We start from the raw sequence: 17,434 nt of genomic DNA, 5'->3' as shown, positions 1-17,434 counted from the left end.
GCTTAGGATGGTGGTTTCTGTGCTCTGAACTGTGAGGCTGTGATACATGGCCTTCACAACTATGTTAAAATAAAATAACAGCTATGGATTTGCAAGGACTCTAACTTTTCCTCGTCTAAGTATCTCTGAAGAAACCATTAGTCAAGAAAACAGTTCAACACATTCTTGAACCCCTCATAAATAAGTAGTATTTAACTTAAATGTGGTTTTTTGTCTGCCTTTTCTTTTTGGAAGCTTATTCAAGAACATTTTTTTTAAAGGACATAATTGTTGTGACTTCTTAATGAAATTTATGGCTTGAATTTCATCTGTGTTTTAGATATTTTCCTAAAATGTCCTGCATTTTTGCTGAGTTGTGAACCTCCAGCCAGTTTTCTAAACATGGTGTCAGTATTTTGGGTTCATTCTTGTCCTGTCCCCAGTCAAACTCCAGTGTGCTGTTACAGCCTTTTCATACCAAAATGGAGGTCAATCAGTGTCCATCTTCCTCGATGAGCTCTTCTCACTGCCAGTCCATGACTGTGGTGGATGATAATTATTAAAGCTTCATTATAATTTCTAGTTTCCTGATCACTTCAGGGAAGTTTCAGTTAGATGCATTCAGGAGGCTTTTAGGTTTTGTTCCATGGATGGTACCCCTTCACAGAGGAGTCCAGGTAAGTTTCAGGCTTTGCAGAAATGTGATTTATTCCAAACCTGTAAGTCAGAAGTGAGCAAATGCTGTCACAACTTCTGTGGACCTGAAGCATTTGGCAATAAATTCTGCTTTGTAAAATAAATGGCCACTGCAAGTATGTTCTCTTAAATAGCATCTGAAGATCAGATCTGACTAATTGCTATTTGGTGCATAATGCAGGTACACAAGGAGCATTTGTCAATAAAGACTCAGTTAACTGCAGCCATAAATATCTTCATTTTGTGGCTCACATTATTTTTCTCCAACTGGTGAAGTCTTTGACATCAGGTGTTGCACAGAAGATTAGCATCAGTCTGATGAGTTGATTATTTGCACTGTATTTTCAGTATGCTGGAGGTGAGAAGACTTTATAGACATCACAGTGGATTGTCCACTGCGGGAGGATGTTTCAAAGTTATCATCACCCCTTTCATTTAAAGAAATAATAATAAACCACTTTTAATTTATGACTGTGTTTTTAAGGTAGGAACACGGAGACTAAAGCAAAAACAGGCAAGGCCAGAACTTTCCCTGTGTGTTTCTGTCTGGGTCCTGCAGTTTAATTTTTTTTTTTTATCCTAAGCTTGTTTAAGAAGAAGCAGTCCTGTTGCAAAAATACTGTAGTTTCTCCTGCATCAAGAGCTGCAATATTTTTTTTGCTGATGGTTGTCCATGTCACAGAAGCCTTGATTATTAGCTGGGGAAATCAATGAAAAATTATATGCGACTTTTTTTTTTCAGTTGGCATTGTAAAACAGATTAAGAAAGGGGGAAGTGCTATAAATATATACTTTGTCATCCTAATATAATTCAATGAATTATGTAAACTTGTATGCAAGTGCAAGTAAAGCTATTTACTGCCCTCTCTTTTTTGGTACGCAGGAATACTTATCACTTCACATGCTGTTTCTGAGTAGTGATGTTAAAGCTCTGTTGTAATGCCAGCCTTGGTGTCTCTGCTGATGACTGGTTCAACCTCTGACTCTGCTTGGTGTATTTCCTAAAGCCTGGGCTGGGCTAGAGGAGCAGGGTGCTTTCATAGCTCATGACCTCAGTGGACTCGTGTTGGGTCTGTGGTGAGACAGCTCTCCTCTCCCTGGATGCTGTGCTTCTCTGTATTCATAAACACTCCTGAGGCTGAGATCAGGAAGTGTATGAGCTCAGATATAAGTGGCTTTGATGCAAGTAAGTGCAGAAGGTTTAAAAGAAGAAAAAGTATTTTGGGTAGTTGCAATATGCCTGGCACTCAAAACTTCAATTTCTCTCCACATTAAAAAGAGAGGCAGAATCATTCTCATATAGAACTGAATATAATTACAAACAAATTGTTGTAACTCCATTGACAAATGACATGTATTACCAAAAAACAGAATTTCATGCAACTTGGTACAAAACCTAACTTGCCTTTCTAATGTTTCATTATTTACTTATACCATTATTGTTCTGATTTGTTTGGCCATTGGATAACTCCCTAAGACTTTATGTTAAGAACCAAAATGTGAAAAAAACATGTCCTCCACCCTGAAGAGTAATGGAAGAGGGATGCTGTACTTCTGAATTCTTTACTTTTGAATTAAATCAATTATTTCAGTACTATAAAGAGAATGCTTGTGTCTCAGAGAATATTTACCAAGTAGACACTCTTTCACACCCAGAACAAACATCTGGATCATGTTGACTGACTTTTCACCATGGTAAAAAGGGTGAATGAAATATAATTCCTGCTTTCTGATATCATTAGGATTTCTTCATTCTCACAACAGCTGGAGCTCCCAATATATTATAAGCATTTATAATTTTTTTATGTTGCAGATGTTACCTTTTTAAAAAGAATTGGCACAGTTGACTGTGAAGCAACTTGTGTCAAATGGAGTATATAAATGAATTAGCATTTACATGAAGTCTTTGTTAGTCATTAATTTGAGCAAAATATAAAACGCTGATGTCTTTGCAAGACATATTAGTTGTATCAGAACAAAGTGATATCTGATAATTGTTTATGAATAGATTAAGCTGGTTCATTTTCATCTTCTGCCTGTATTTGGCTTTTTTTTCTTGGATCCTTATGTATGTTTAGTTTCCTCAAGTATTTCTAATGCTCTATTATTTCTAGAATAATATTCTTAATACAGTATAATCTTCTGTGATAAACTGTAGCAGATTGGCTCTGGGACAGAAAAAAAGCTATGCTAAATTGTGGTCTGAATTTTAGGTCCCTTGTTAGGCTTTAAAAGAAAGAAGTGCATTAAAAATAGTTTGACTCTTTTATGTGGTGGATTAGCCTGGGTTTAGCTTCTTTGAAATCTGGTAATCAGATAAAGTTCTGCACAAAGCAACTGCAGCTCTTTGGACTAGTGCTTACAGTGAGGACCAGCTTGAGGTCAGTGATCAAGATGAAGGTACATTTCAAAGAATTTCCCTTGGGAATGTGTGCTGAGAACTGCTGATGGATCAAAAGCACTGGCCTGTGGCAATGAAAGGACACAGAGAAGCACTTACTGTCATGGAAGTACAAACTATGTTTGCAATAGCACTTGGCATCTTTTGTAAAGTGCATGGCTATCAGGGCAATGGGAAGCATGACAGCCTGCCTTACCTACTTAATCTTCAGAGCAGAATTATTTAACCAGCTGTAGCACTTCTCTTTCATGTCTGGACAAGGAGGCCTAAGCAGTGGTGTAGGTTTTCTGAGAGTGAAACCAGTCTGTTTTCCCTGACAGTAGAACAGATTCAGTGTTGCTGAAGTGAACATCTTCATCAATGGGGCTGTCCCTGGCTATTGGGCTCAGGTAGGATTGTGATGTGCACAGTGAAAGAGAGGGAGGGAAGTCCTCTATAACAGAGAAAATAGGGTGTTTTCTGGCATTCTTGAGCATGAGGGAAGATTTTCTACTCAATCCATATAATTTCCCAAAACTGCAGGCATTTCTGTTGGCTGGACTCTGTATCCTGGTAGAGGTGAACATGAATATTACCATCAAACTTTCTTTGTGATAAAATCAAACACATTCCAGCCTATGATCCATTCAAACTTGCAGGCAGGCACACACAAGCAGAAGGCAATATAGCTGTTTAATGTGATTTTTTTTCTTCTTTACATCAATTTCAGAAGGAGAATTGGCTTACTATTTCTTGTGGTTGAAAACAAGTGTATGAGCTAGAGAATGCAGGAAGTCTTGTTCAATGGGATAGATGCAGAACCATAAAATGAAAGCCTCAGGTAGCTTTTGTAATTGCAGCCACTATTTGTAGAAGGAGAGAGTCTGAATGCCCTCTCCCTCCTGCCTCTATGAAATTTTGAGTAAGCATGACATGCCAACAGAGTTCTTACCCAAAACTTCTGTACCTGTTATGAATTACGTGAAGAAGTAACTGGCAATTGCATTGGAATTGTACTATATAGTATTGTATTCTGTCTTCCTAATTATTCCTAGGACAGTTTCTGGGTGCTGTTTAAAAAGGCTGTTGGGTTTGTTTTTTTCCCTTTGGAGACTAAAGTCATCATTTCATGTTGCTGATGAACTTCTAGAATTTACAGAAACTTTGTTCATAGGTGGTCTGAATTTCTTCACAGCATGCTCTGTTGAACTTGACAACTGTGTGTAATGACTGCAAACTTAAGTGATCCAGAAATAGTCTGGTAATTAGTCGATGAGGTCAAGTACCACTACAGGATGAACAGTACCTGTGCTTAATGATAAGTGTAACAAAATAAAAACCACATTAAATTTAAAGTCACTGGAGTGATTTTAAAAGAAAATTGCTCTAATATATCTTCCATATGCAGTAGGATCAGGATGACAATCAAAAACTGAGAACTGCCTGGAAAGCCATGTATCGGTGAGCAGGAAGTTGATTACAAGTGCAATTTACATTTTGGGCTGTTTAAAACTTGTGGTTATCTTGCTGTGTTTGTGACTATTGGAAAGGAGAATTCCTGCCATATGGAATATCTGTGTTCATTTTGCTCCAGTGTTTGTTTTGATGGTTCTCCTTTCCATATAACTACTGCTGTGTACTAGGACTTACTCAGTGAATGCACAAACTGACTTCTCAGAAACCACTTGTAAAGTTACACCAAGATTGCAGGGAATTCATCTGTAAAACTGCAAAAATCTTTTTCTGTCTGAAGCTCTGATGAGAGAACTGCAAATTAACAATGAGAACATAAGTACAGTTACTCTGTCTCAGATCAGTTACAACTGAAATGTTTTCAGCTAATGTATACGGCTGCTGCTGTTGTCACGTTGATATCCAGAACCAAATGGAGAAAGAGAAGATAGGAACAGCATGAAGGGCAAGAAGATGTAATGGGATTTATTTTTTAAGTTGGGCTGATACGACACTCTCCTTAGGTGGAGAAAAGTCATGGCAAAAAAGGAGACAGAAGAAATGAATTGCCAAAAAAAGATTAATGTAATATGTTGGCTGCTTCTCCCCAGGCAGATATGCTGCTAGCGCAGCAAACAGAGTTGTTTGAAACCATTTCTTAGAGTCTTTTCCCTGGTCTTTTTATTAGATACTGGAAACTTGTTAATTTGGAAAGTAGCCAGAAGCTTTGCTTTAGCTCATACTTGGGTATGAAAGTGCCAGAGGTACTTGGCAAAGGGGCACAGAGCAGAAATGGTTTAGATTTGGAGTACTGAAATGTTAATGGGGCCCGGGGAAAGTCTTCTCTTGTGAACATGTTATTCTCTAAGTTTGTACCTTCCTCAGAAACATCCAGTTTTAGTCATCAGTAGATAAAATATTCTGGCTACTAGCCTGATTCAGGAAGGTAATGTTTGTTAAACATTGTCTAAAGTTATACTGACAGATACTTTGAGAACATGACTAAGCAGGTACTACACAGATTGAAATATTACTCAGTACTAGTTTAAAGTCCAGGAAAAATATTTTGTACTGGTTTAAAGGCAAACCAGCACGGGAAATGAACTCACCACGAGAGAGATTATAAGTCAGAGCTAAAATTAAATAATAATATTACAATAACAACACTGACACAAAAGGGAAATTCAACTCACAAAACCCCAGCAGTATAACCCAGTGTCCTAAGGCACAAACCCAAGGGGGTTTGTTTGCCCTTGTGCTGAGACCCCTGTGGTTCCCCCAAGTCCAGAGCAAAAGGAAATGAAAGACCTGTTGGTGCAGGCAAGGGCTATGGTCTGGGCGAGAGCGATGATCTCCTCCTGTTGAGGTCCTGCTGCTCCTCTGGATCCAACGAGAAGTTCCCAAGGTCTTCTTACCCACCACTTATGTACCCTCAGAGAGCACCCAGTCCCTCCCCCTGGGCGGGAACTCACACAATGGGTGACTAACTCTGGGAGCCAGGGAGTATTGAACTGTTGATGGCCCATTAGCAGCTCCGCCCCCCTCAGGCTGGGTGTGAAGGTGATAATGGCTCCCTGAGCAGCTGCTGCTAATGGCCCATTGTCCTTGGGGAATGAATAGAGGGGGTAGAGTACACAGCTTTGATCACCCCCACACAGGGTTAGCTGGTCCCTCCTGCTGAACTAGGACATATTTCTATTCAATTTTCTTTAAAACATGAACCTTTTGTGCAGAACATAAAAGAACAGATAAACTGCAATGTTCATCCTCTATGTATGCTTGTCTTTGTCCTCTGTGACACTGGGACCAGGGAGTGAGTGAGAAGCAGTGACACTCCTTTGCTGCATCAGGTAAGATTATTCCTAAAAGGGCAGTCCTTGTATGCCTGAACTTGTTTGTTGAGATATTTCCAGGTATTTCCAGAATATGCCTGCTCCTAGTTTTTCTTCATGACATAAAACAGGTTCCATATATATTAAAGTAAGAAATGCCATCTAGGCAGGCATCTAAGTTTCCCATTATCTAACTGACAGTAGCAAGAGCCATATTTTTTGATGGCTAAGAGGAAATGGTAGGAGAAAAAAAAAAGAAGAAAGGAAGCATTATTAATAACTGTTTGTTAAAATGATGCAAATAATTAACGGTTGCTTAAGAGCTTTCCTTGAGTAAGTAGCTTTCAGATTGTTGCTTTTCAGATTTGGAGATATCCTCCAGTGAAAGTGCATTTTTCTTTGCATAGGGCTGCCAAAAGATTGCTTACAGAAAAAAAATGTTTCAGACCAATTCAGAGCTGTGCTAAGCTTATTCTTCTCTCCCTAACAATGTTACCATGGTAAAGCATCAGAGCAGAGCAGGGTGGTGGTGAGGGTGGTATTCTCTGAGTACTCCTTCAGATTAAATATGTGGTTCAGGAACTACCCAAAGCAGAGGGAATGTTTTTGTATTTAATTCATTTTCTTGCACAGATTTGTCCAACTTAATGTAGAAAAAAAAAAAAGCCTAAGCCAAACAAAGAAAAACAAAACCAACAAAGAAAACTGCACAGAAATGATGAAACAGAAGAAACAAATTAAACACAACAACTAACATACATGTGAATAGTTAAATGATTTGGTGGCATCGCATTTACCTACATATTGTATTTTGGTTTGTTCTGACTACTCTTACCCTGGTAGCTTAGTTTGTCTTTAACCCTTATTTTAAAAAAGACAGTGAATGGGGTTTTTTCCTCTCATTTTTTTTATAGCACAGGGGGGTTTATGAACTTCTACCACATTACCTTTCAATCTGATCCTTGACAGGGTGAAAACAATTGATTTAGGTTTTTTTCTGATATTACATTCACTTTATTTCTTACTAATTCTGCTATTCCTTTCAGACCATTGTTCTTCCCTTGTACTCTTGCTTCAAAAGGAAAATTAGACATGTTTTATGCTGTGCTGATATCTTCATAGGTTTATTTGCTGTACCTTTGAGATGCTGGCTTCCTTTTCTTCTGTTTCTGCATTTTACAGAATTATACCATGAATTATTTTCACTGCCACTATAAATAAGAAGTGCTACACTCATCACTTGCCCATGTTGGGACTGGGGCACAGGCCCTCCCTGTGCATTGCTTTTACTTGCTAAGTATGGTGGGAAACTAAGCTGAAGAAGTAAAGGCATTTTACAGAATATCTGACTTCGTGATTTACAAATGGGAGTGATGGGAACCCAAGCTGTCTGAAGGGAAGGATGGCATAATTTTGATTGTCATCTGGACCACTGTGATGGTTTGTGCCTATAAAATTGCATGGCTCTTACTCCTAAACTGGGGAATGTCAGTAGTCTTTGGGCAGGGGGTTTAAGCTGTATCACAGAAGGCTGATATGAGGATGAAATGAGAAATGATACTTAATTTGTTTATTTCTTGCAGCTTAGAAATTATGACCTCAGTTATGTTGCTTTGTTTCAAAGTACATGAAAGGAAAAGTTATTTCAGACATAGAGTGGGGAAATAACTGAACTACAGAAACTTGTCCAAAATAAGAGAACATAAGCCTGTGGCATTTTTGCAAATGACTCTAAAACCAATGGCTTTGAACAATGTTGTTTTTACTGGTCAGTGACAGGTGATAAAAGCAGGTGGATATCTGCTAGTTAGGATGGATTTGCCATCACTGCACCATCTCTTTTTTAAAAAGCAACAATTATAAGTGCAATGAAGGAAGAGAGAAGCTAAGTTCAGTATTAGAATTATAATGAATTAGAAATATAAGTTTTTACTTTCTCAAAATGATTAATGGAAAAAGTCCTGAGTACTCCAAATGTAAATAGGTAGTCCTGAGATTTGTAGATGATGTATTATGTGTTAAAGAGCTTGCTAATTTGTGATAAATTATTATGAATAATTAGTACTGTCCTAAAAGATTTATTTAATATTTCCCTGCTTCAGTAAATAATGTTTCTTTCACCAAAAGTCCTGGCTACTCTTAATGAACTCTACATAAAGACTTTTAGTAGTGTCAATTTATTCTGTCCTCTGTGTATTTATAGCATCAGTAACTGTCTGTTAGAAATTTTATTCTGAAAGACTTGGCTAGTGAAACATAAAGCAAACTCTTTAATAATCTAATGGAGGTTCATTGTGTTTAAGTAAGTTTCAATCTGCAGTTCTTTCTGATCTAGGGCTGTTGTGGTGATTTAGCACCTGCCTCTAATCTCAATAATTTTTGCATCATTTTCTGAAGAAATTGAAATGGAAAGAGTAGTAGATGATAAAAATGAGAGGAAAAGGTTTGGACTTCCGGTGGCTACTTGAATATGTTCACCCCTTAGCTCTGCTTTAAGAACAAAATGAGACAGTATACTCAGTCTAAAAGTGAAGAGGAGAGACAGTAAGCACTGCTTTTCCATAATAATTTGACATCTGATGCAATTGTTCATTTTAAGTTTGCTTTGAGGTTAGTTGAAAATATTTTAACCCTCAGCACACTTGATTTCTTCTTTTTTAAACTGGGGATAGCCTGGGAACCATCAAGTGCCAAATGCTTTCATCAAAGGCATAAACAAAAGGGGATTCTATAGGAAATCCATTTACTCTCAGGAGGCTTCAACAAAACACATTTTCACTTATTCAAAGTGGAAGAATAAATCTGTAGCTCTCTTTAAAGAGACTTGCTTCATGGCCCTAGGAGGCAGACACAGTACTGAATTTGAATCAAAAGCTGAAACGAAAGCATCCTCACCAGGCTCAGTAAATTGTGGTAATGTTTTATAGGTCTGTAATACATCTGCATTTGAGAGCTATTCAGTTACTGCCCAAACCAGCAACACAGATAGCCTATGAGGGGAAAAATATATGCTGTGGGGATGTTGATTTCTGATTAAAAAAAGCAACAGTGAGTGACTCAGCTTCTCAACTAAAAGAACTGTGCTCTGTTAGCTGTGATCACGAGACAGAACACTACTTCTAAAGCAATGGAAATCTTAAACAAACAACCTGGTGTTCAACCTGTATTTAATATTTCTCATTGCAGATCATCTTTATAAATAAACACAATGGTAATTAACCTTGTCTGACTTTTTAACGAGGACATGCTTGCTGCCACAGGAGAGGCTCGTAGCTCAAACACAGGGCTGATGTTACTGAATAAATACAGGCAGGGCAAGCTGGCTAGCTCTGGAGGTCGACTCCTGCACCACATAATAACCCTGGATGGCAGCCAGCAGGGAATGTATCTGTATGTATCCATCTGTTGTTTTATATCTTGGATAAATGTTTCTATATATATGGCTTTTGGTGGCAGATACTACTGCATGTATTCCTATGGGTATTGAGATGTCAGGAGCTAATCAACTGCCTGTTTACTTAGTGTAAAGTACAGAAATATTTACTTTTGCATATTTTCTGAAAGATTGGGCTATGGCATCTGTTGGGACTGTTTTGGAGTAATTTATGGGCCAGCATGGCACTTACTAGGTCATTCATGAGCATTCTTCTCATTGTGCTACATCAAAATACTCCAAAGAAATATACTTAATCAAATCCATACTGCTACAGTCATTTGACCAGTGATGTGTGGACCTGCAGTGCAGAATGCTGCAGGAGTCTGAAGAAGTCTTTTATGGGATAATCAGTATTCCTCCTCTTCAGTGATAGCATTCGCTAATGGAAATTAAAATGTTCTTGCCATATAACACAATTTGAAACAGTGACAAAAATGAATATGAGAATTTCCTGGGTTTATTTCCCCTCTATTGTTTATAAGGTAGAGAAAAATACCTATTTTTATAAAATGTTGGTTTGTAAAGTCACGAGAAACCATAATTCTTATCAGTTAAAGTCCATTTTAGTTGCAGAAAAAACCTGTCTGACAGATAATTGTTTGTTTGTTTTAACTGTTTAAAAGAGAGACAGTTTGAATCCCCATTGTGCATAGCATATAAAAATGGAAATGAACTGCAAAGTTAGAAGTGCAATTTTGATATATGAAATTACTTTAATATGTATTACATATGACAAAACAAAATTAGCAGTGAGAATTTCTGATTGGTTTTTGGTAGGGTGATGTTTTTGTGTTTGGTTCTTGGTTTGTTTGCTTTGGGTTTGTCTGGTTTAATTTGTTTTTTTCCTGAAGCTATGGTTTCCAGATGTGTGGGATCAACAGTAGTCTTGCTAGGTTTGATGATGTGTTGTGGCTGAAGGCTTGAGACTTTAAAGAAGCATACTGTGTGCTGCAAAGAGAATGGCAAGGAATTGCAGATTGCTGAAAACATTAATACTAAGAGCTCAAAATTCACGCAGACAAATGTTTCTTTAAAAAGTATAGAAATTATTACTTTTGCTGTAAGGAATATTTCAGGCTGGCAACATTATAAGTGAAGATAGTGTATAAAATTTCTATTGCTTCGAAATATGTTATACTCTTAGTTCATTTAGAGGATGTAGGCTGAGTTAGGAGGACAGAATCCTTTTTAATAGATATTGCTTCATTGGAATTCATGGTTTCCATTATTTGCTGATCTGTCTTTAGAGTTTCACCTGTAAATAAAAAACCATATGGTTGCAAAAACAAAGAGAACAAAACAAAACAAAAAAATTAATCCCATGCATGATGGTAATTGGAAGATTTAGCAAGTAGTGTAGACATGTCATACTAGGATTGCAATTTGGCTTGCTCCACAGAAAATGTTGTAGACATTTTTGGTAGTTATATTATTCCCTTGAAGATGTGTTTAGACTTTGTTGTTAAACAGATTCTGTTACTGTAGCCTGGCACGGCCCACTTAAGAATAAGCACTGCATTTATTATCAGTTCTTGCCCACAGACTATTAATGTAGCTTCCTCACAGAAGTTACAGGAACAGCATAAGAAACAATCTTTCAAAAAGAAATTACTCTGAGTCTGCAGCCTGGAGCTAGAGAGGTTTGATGAGAATGGAATTAAGAGAAAACAGGAATGTATTAATTGTGCAGCACAAGACTAAAAAATCTACACTTGCCTTCAAATTAAAATTAAATTTCTTCAAAATAGTAGCAATAAATTATTACGTGAATAAATGGTTTAATTCTTTCTTAAGCAACAGAAATATTTTGGTATTGACACTGGTTTTGAGGATGGAAAGGAAAAAACATGACTTAATTTCAGCAGTGATAAATAACAAGTCAGGACAGGAGTTACCTAAATCACATCTGCAGAATATTTTCATATACCTATTTGGTTGAGAACCATTTCTAAGGGAGGCAATTTCCTTTCCTCACTGTGTGTAATGATGCCATTTCTTGTCATAAAGGAACAGTAGATAAGCAGTACTCAGAACAGTCCTTGGATTATTGCAGGTAAGCTTCTAAAAGTGTTTAGGTCTTTGTGGTCATTAAAAAACGAAAAACAAACAAACAAACAAAAACAAATAAAAAAGGAAAGAAAGGAAAAAAAAAAGATTTCTCCTTGAAAGAATAGATATAGGGCCCAACTAGTGGTAATTCCCAAACCCTAAATATTTGCCTAGCCCATTCACTCCCAATGAGAATCAGTCCAAATTGTCTATGTAACCTCATCATGATGTCTTGAAAATCTCATAGACTGTGATGAATTGAATCTTCTGTCTCTTACTCACACTAGCTGAATGATAATTGCATGCACTCCTGGAGTTTGGGCTATTCAGTGTATTTCACTGAAGCCTTGAAATCATGCACCTTGACTTGGTTGTGTAGTAAGTGCAGTTGATTCTTGAGCTGTGAAACTCTACATATATATATGTATGCCAAGGAAAGTAGACAGTCATTCCTATGTAGGGAAGGGGAAGCTGGAGTCCCTTCAATTTCATAAGCCAAATTCACAGGCAAATCATGTGAAATACAGCTAATTGACACAGCGGCAACTTCCTAAACATTTATACCCTCTTTGTCCCTCTCCTCCATTCCAATCCTTCTCCTTCCCCAAATGAAGGGGGCTCTGATGGAGTGATTTGTAAATCATGTGGGTAAAAGAGGATGTGGAAGACAAGATAGTTCAGAGCATTGAGTGTAGAACCAATGGTGTCCTACTTAGATTCAAATCTGCTACATTTTTAAGTATACTTGCCACCCGTGTAAAAGGGAAGACATATGCAACAAACATTCCTTATTGCCTATACATTTGTGCCTATGTTAAAATTTGGATACCTTGCTGACTTAGTCTTAGACATTCTTAAAAACTGATAAATACTACTGCTTTCTCTATTGCTTTTCTTGCCATAAGAAATGTCTTAGACTTTCTATGCTGTCCTCTCTATCAATTGATTTTATTTAGCCTTATTAAAAGTCCGTGACTGTTGTTTTGAAGAATACAAAATTGTTCCTCTAGAAGATAATTATTGATATGGCTTATCTGACATTCACATGTAGATCTTTGTTTTTATAGAGTCCTCCTAAACTTGGTGGTAAACAAGGAAGAATACCAACCACAGGGCAGGCTTTGCCATGTGCTAGCAACTTTCTTTGTCTCGAACCATTTCATGTTTTTTCCACACAACATTTTAAATATGTATCTTGATTTTAAATGCATTTTTCTCTTGGACAGATATTGTTTCATTCTTAATAGAGCAGATGCTCAATTAAAAGTCTTTGTGAGTTTCTTGCCATAGTAAATTAAAGAATAAATTTACAACAAAATGTAAGATCACTCTTGTGACTGAAAGTTTTATTAATAAGATTATATGAGAAGAACCTTGGAATCCAGAGCAATAGACTGCTAGGGTTCCTGCTCCCTGTGGACAAGAAAGATATATAAATCTTAAAAAAATTAAATTCTTTACATTCTTGAGACTAAGTTGAAAACAGTAGTTTATATTCAGGCCTGTTTGGGCTTTTACTGATTAAATTACTTTTGCATACAATATCCTGTGAATACATAGCCAGTAGGCTTTTCTCAGTCTGATACATGCTACTGCAACCAGTGTCCCATAACTTTATCAATACAACTCATTAACAACAATCAGATCAGCTGTGTGCAGCAGTAAATAAATGAACAAATATTTATTATATATATAAATATTTCATAACTACACATGGAAATAGACACTGTAAGCTCTTTGAACATTATAGGCATTCTCTATTTAATATGGGCATTCTGTATTTCTGTGGAGTTGCATTCTCTCACAGGTTCAGCATTAAATACACCTATAAAAATTAGTGGTAATACAAATAACTGTGATCAGTTCTAATATTCAGACTCTTTCACAATAATTTCAGGTGTGCTCTATTCTCAGTTGTGAATTCAGCCCACGTAAAATGTCACACTTCTGTCACATTCTGTCATTTTGCATTTGCAGCAGCAGAAGATTTGAACTGGATTCTTAGCAGGCCATATTTTATATGGAGTAATATCCATATAATAACATTGCAAGTAAGTTCCTAGAAAACGCTACATTGGACTATGAACAAATTCCAAGAAAAACTATTGACCTTTCATTCAATGCAATATGACTGTTGAATATGTCCAAGAACTAAAATTGCAATGTTCTTAATAACAAAACACTTAATGCAAAGCACTTCTACATCCAAAGGGCACTTTGGAATGGATACTTAAGCACAATCTTGGCTAATAATTGTCAAAGTAGTGTAGCAATGATTTTCAAAGAATACAGTCAGTAGAGGAAAAAAAACCCCAAACCAATGCACACACACTCCCATATATACACACCCCTCCAAAACTGAATCTCAGGCAAGACATTTCTGTAGATTTTGTATCCAGTTTGGTACCACATCAATCATGGTAAACATGTACGATAAGAAATATGGATAGACACATCTATGCTAAAGTATTTTATGGAAGCAGCTTTATAGTGACTTCTCAGTTAAGTTACCATTTTTCTTTTTAAAGAGGGTTTTTTGGGAAGATTTCTTCCTTGCTGCACACCCCCAGCCATGCTGTGCTCACTTCAGAGTAAAGAGGATCAGCTTCTGAAGTGTACAAGTATGTGATCTGTGAATGCAGCTTTGCAAAACTTTGCGGGTGAGGCTGAAAATTATGGGACTGCTACGGCAATTAGTGCTTGCACAGCTGGGAAGAGATTTCTTGTCTTACTCTGCTTGTGTTCATAATAAATGGTCTGAACAGATAATCAAAGGCATTCTGTGCTTTTGTTGAAGAATAGAGCAGTTTAAAATTACTGTGAGGAAGATAATGAATTCTTTCACCTTCATCTTTGGTAACTTCCTTTCAGTTATCAAGTTGCCTATGAGCTATGCTTTCCTTCCATAAATTGTGTGATTAAATGTCATCTGAATAATGCAGATGCACAATATAGACTTTTCTGAACAATTTTATATCAGAATGAGAATTACTTGCTTGGTTTTTTCACTGTATCTTTTTAACAGTGTGAATATCTCAGTAGAAATCAGCTGTGTGTTGCACACCCTATACAATTTCTTAGGGTGAATGGGATTGTGATACTTACCATCTCACGACTGCTCTGTCTGGTGGTAGAGTGGCCAATGCCTTCACAGCCCTTTGGTAGGTACAATAAACAGTGTAAATAATCAGCAAAAATGTATGTATGGCCAAACTTCGCAAACGAAGATTTGGGAAGGGCTGTCCCCCCATGTGGGTGTGCCCTTCCAGCCTGCGCAGTGGATTTTAGGTGAGGCTCAGCGTGCGCAGAACTGGCCCCACCGTTTAAGTCCTGAGGTTCATCTGCCATGGCCGAGTGAGCTTGGACGGTGCCAGTGAAGTCCTCAGGACTAGAACCTACAGCACCCGGCATTTCCCAGGAGGTCTCCCATCCAAGTACTAATCTGGGGCTGACCCTGCTTAGCTTCCGAGATCTGACGGGATCGAATGTCAGGAAGGCATTTGACTGCCCATTTAAATAGCCCATGCAAAAAGGAAAATATATCTTTTTTTTCCCCAACCAAAGGTTTATGATGTAGTAAGGTATTTATACCTTACAAGACATGCTTTACTTCTTCCTGCCTTCACATTTATCCTTCTGTTCCCTCATATTTTGTGTTTATTTCTTTTGGGTGGACAGGACCTTGGGATAATAATGTTATTCTTGATTTTATAAACAAAACCAAGCAAACCTCTATGTCTTGCACCAAGTCTGGTCAAGTTCCTGCTCAAAGTGCTTAGAGTATGCAGCTTCTGCAATTTCTTCCCTTGCTGTCATGGTTTAAGGTGAGACACTGTTTTCCCCCTACTAATTATTGAAATAATGATTGCTTAGGTGAATAGTTCATTACCTAGGTAAATACATTTGAATTGGGACCCTGTAGACTTCTGGCCTTGTACTTTGCCTCATTGCCCAGATAATACATGTGCATTCATTTTTGTGAAAACTAAAGGTGGCTATGTGGCATAATTCTTTGTAGGGTGTTTGAGCACAACTTGTTGCTCTCAAGTTCATATTTGTTGACACTTTTGAACATGTTTACAACATTAGATGTCTATAGTTTCATATAAGCTTGCACATTTTGAACACCTAATTGGAATTGGATAAGGCTCAAGTCTTATTTTATTAGTTTTTTGTAAATAATCTTTAGTGTGTATTTGTTCTTAAAGCCTATTTTTTAAACAAAGATCCTTTATAGCTTAGTCATTCATGATGGAAATAAAAGATCAAAAGGCTACAAAGAAGAAATTGCTTGACTTTGTGGTCAAAGTGTTGGATGGAGTCTCAGGAAATCTGCAGTCTTGGCTGGGCCACCGACTTTCTCTATGGACCTTTTATCTTGGTTCCTTCTTCTGTAAAATGGAGGTAAGAATATTGCTCTGTCACAAGACCTGGTGGGAATTACTTTTGATAGCAAAGTGAGTGGTTTTAATGGTAGAGAAGAAAGACTTCATGGTAAATAACTGAACATGGAAGTGTATGCAACTGAAGTTTGAAATCAGTAGCTTAACAAAGCATTTGTTGCAACTCAGCCATATATTTGCACATGGCCTCTTGCTGCAACATGTAAAAATAAAGGCAATGACCCAAATTTGAGTTTTTTATTAACTGTATGGCTTAAAAGGATGAAAAAATGGTAACTATTTTGCATCCCTAGCTAATGCTATTAATGAGTTGCCACACAATTAGTACTCTTTGTACTTTAATCACATCTAGGGTACTTAGGAAAATTCGCTACTTGGCTACTCTGTCCTTTTCCTTCTGTTCCTGGCTGATATTCCTGAATCAGAGCTAAAAATAAGCTACCTTTTTTGAAATATTAAATTGTTTTAAGCAATGTGAAATCACTGCTACAATATCCAGAACATTACAGTAATTTGGAGAGGAGGACTTCAAAGTATCTAGGGAATAAAGACACAGGGACCTTACAAACAAGAAATAGGTCTTTTTCTGGTTCAGATCTGTTTTGGAGGCATTGTCATTCAAGCAGGACAACGTGATATGGTAATAATGGTAGTATGGTCAGTATAATTGGTGGGGGTGGTAGCTCATTTTATTCTTAGAGGTCAAATAAAGTCAGAACTGAATGGTATTTTTATATGATGATGTACAATTATTTTAAAATTAATAGTGGACTGTTATATCAATGCAAATCTAGAGATTCCAGATGCAAATCAGTAGCTTTGAGAGTCAGTCACTAAAAGCACAGTAAAGCTGAAGAGTGAGCTTTCTGGGGTGGCTCAGGCCCTTGTTGAGAGTCCAAGCTACAGTCACACTGCAATCAGGAAACTAACATTAGCTCAGACAGGATGCATGAGTCAAGGATATTGAAAGGAGATGAAAAACGTGGTATTCGGGCATCTGCTACTCACCAGTTGCTGGGCACTGTTTGTGGTTCGTGCTGCTGATTGGAATGTACTGGAAAGGAAACAAAAATAGTTTAAATTGGGTTAACAGCTAACATCCGTCATGTGACTTACTGAAAGAGAGACCTGTTTAGCTGCAAAGACATGACCAGGATGGACAGTAAGGGAACAGCACATAGCAGCATGTTTCCCTTTTTCACTTTCC

The sequence above is a fragment of the Pithys albifrons genome, chromosome 5 (genome assembly GCF_047495875.1).
Source record: "Pithys albifrons albifrons isolate INPA30051 chromosome 5, PitAlb_v1, whole genome shotgun sequence".
NCBI classification, from domain to species: domain Eukaryota; kingdom Metazoa; phylum Chordata; class Aves; order Passeriformes; family Thamnophilidae; genus Pithys; species Pithys albifrons.
The sequence above is the reverse complement of the archived record's forward strand: the minus strand, read 5'-3'. Positions refer to the sequence as shown.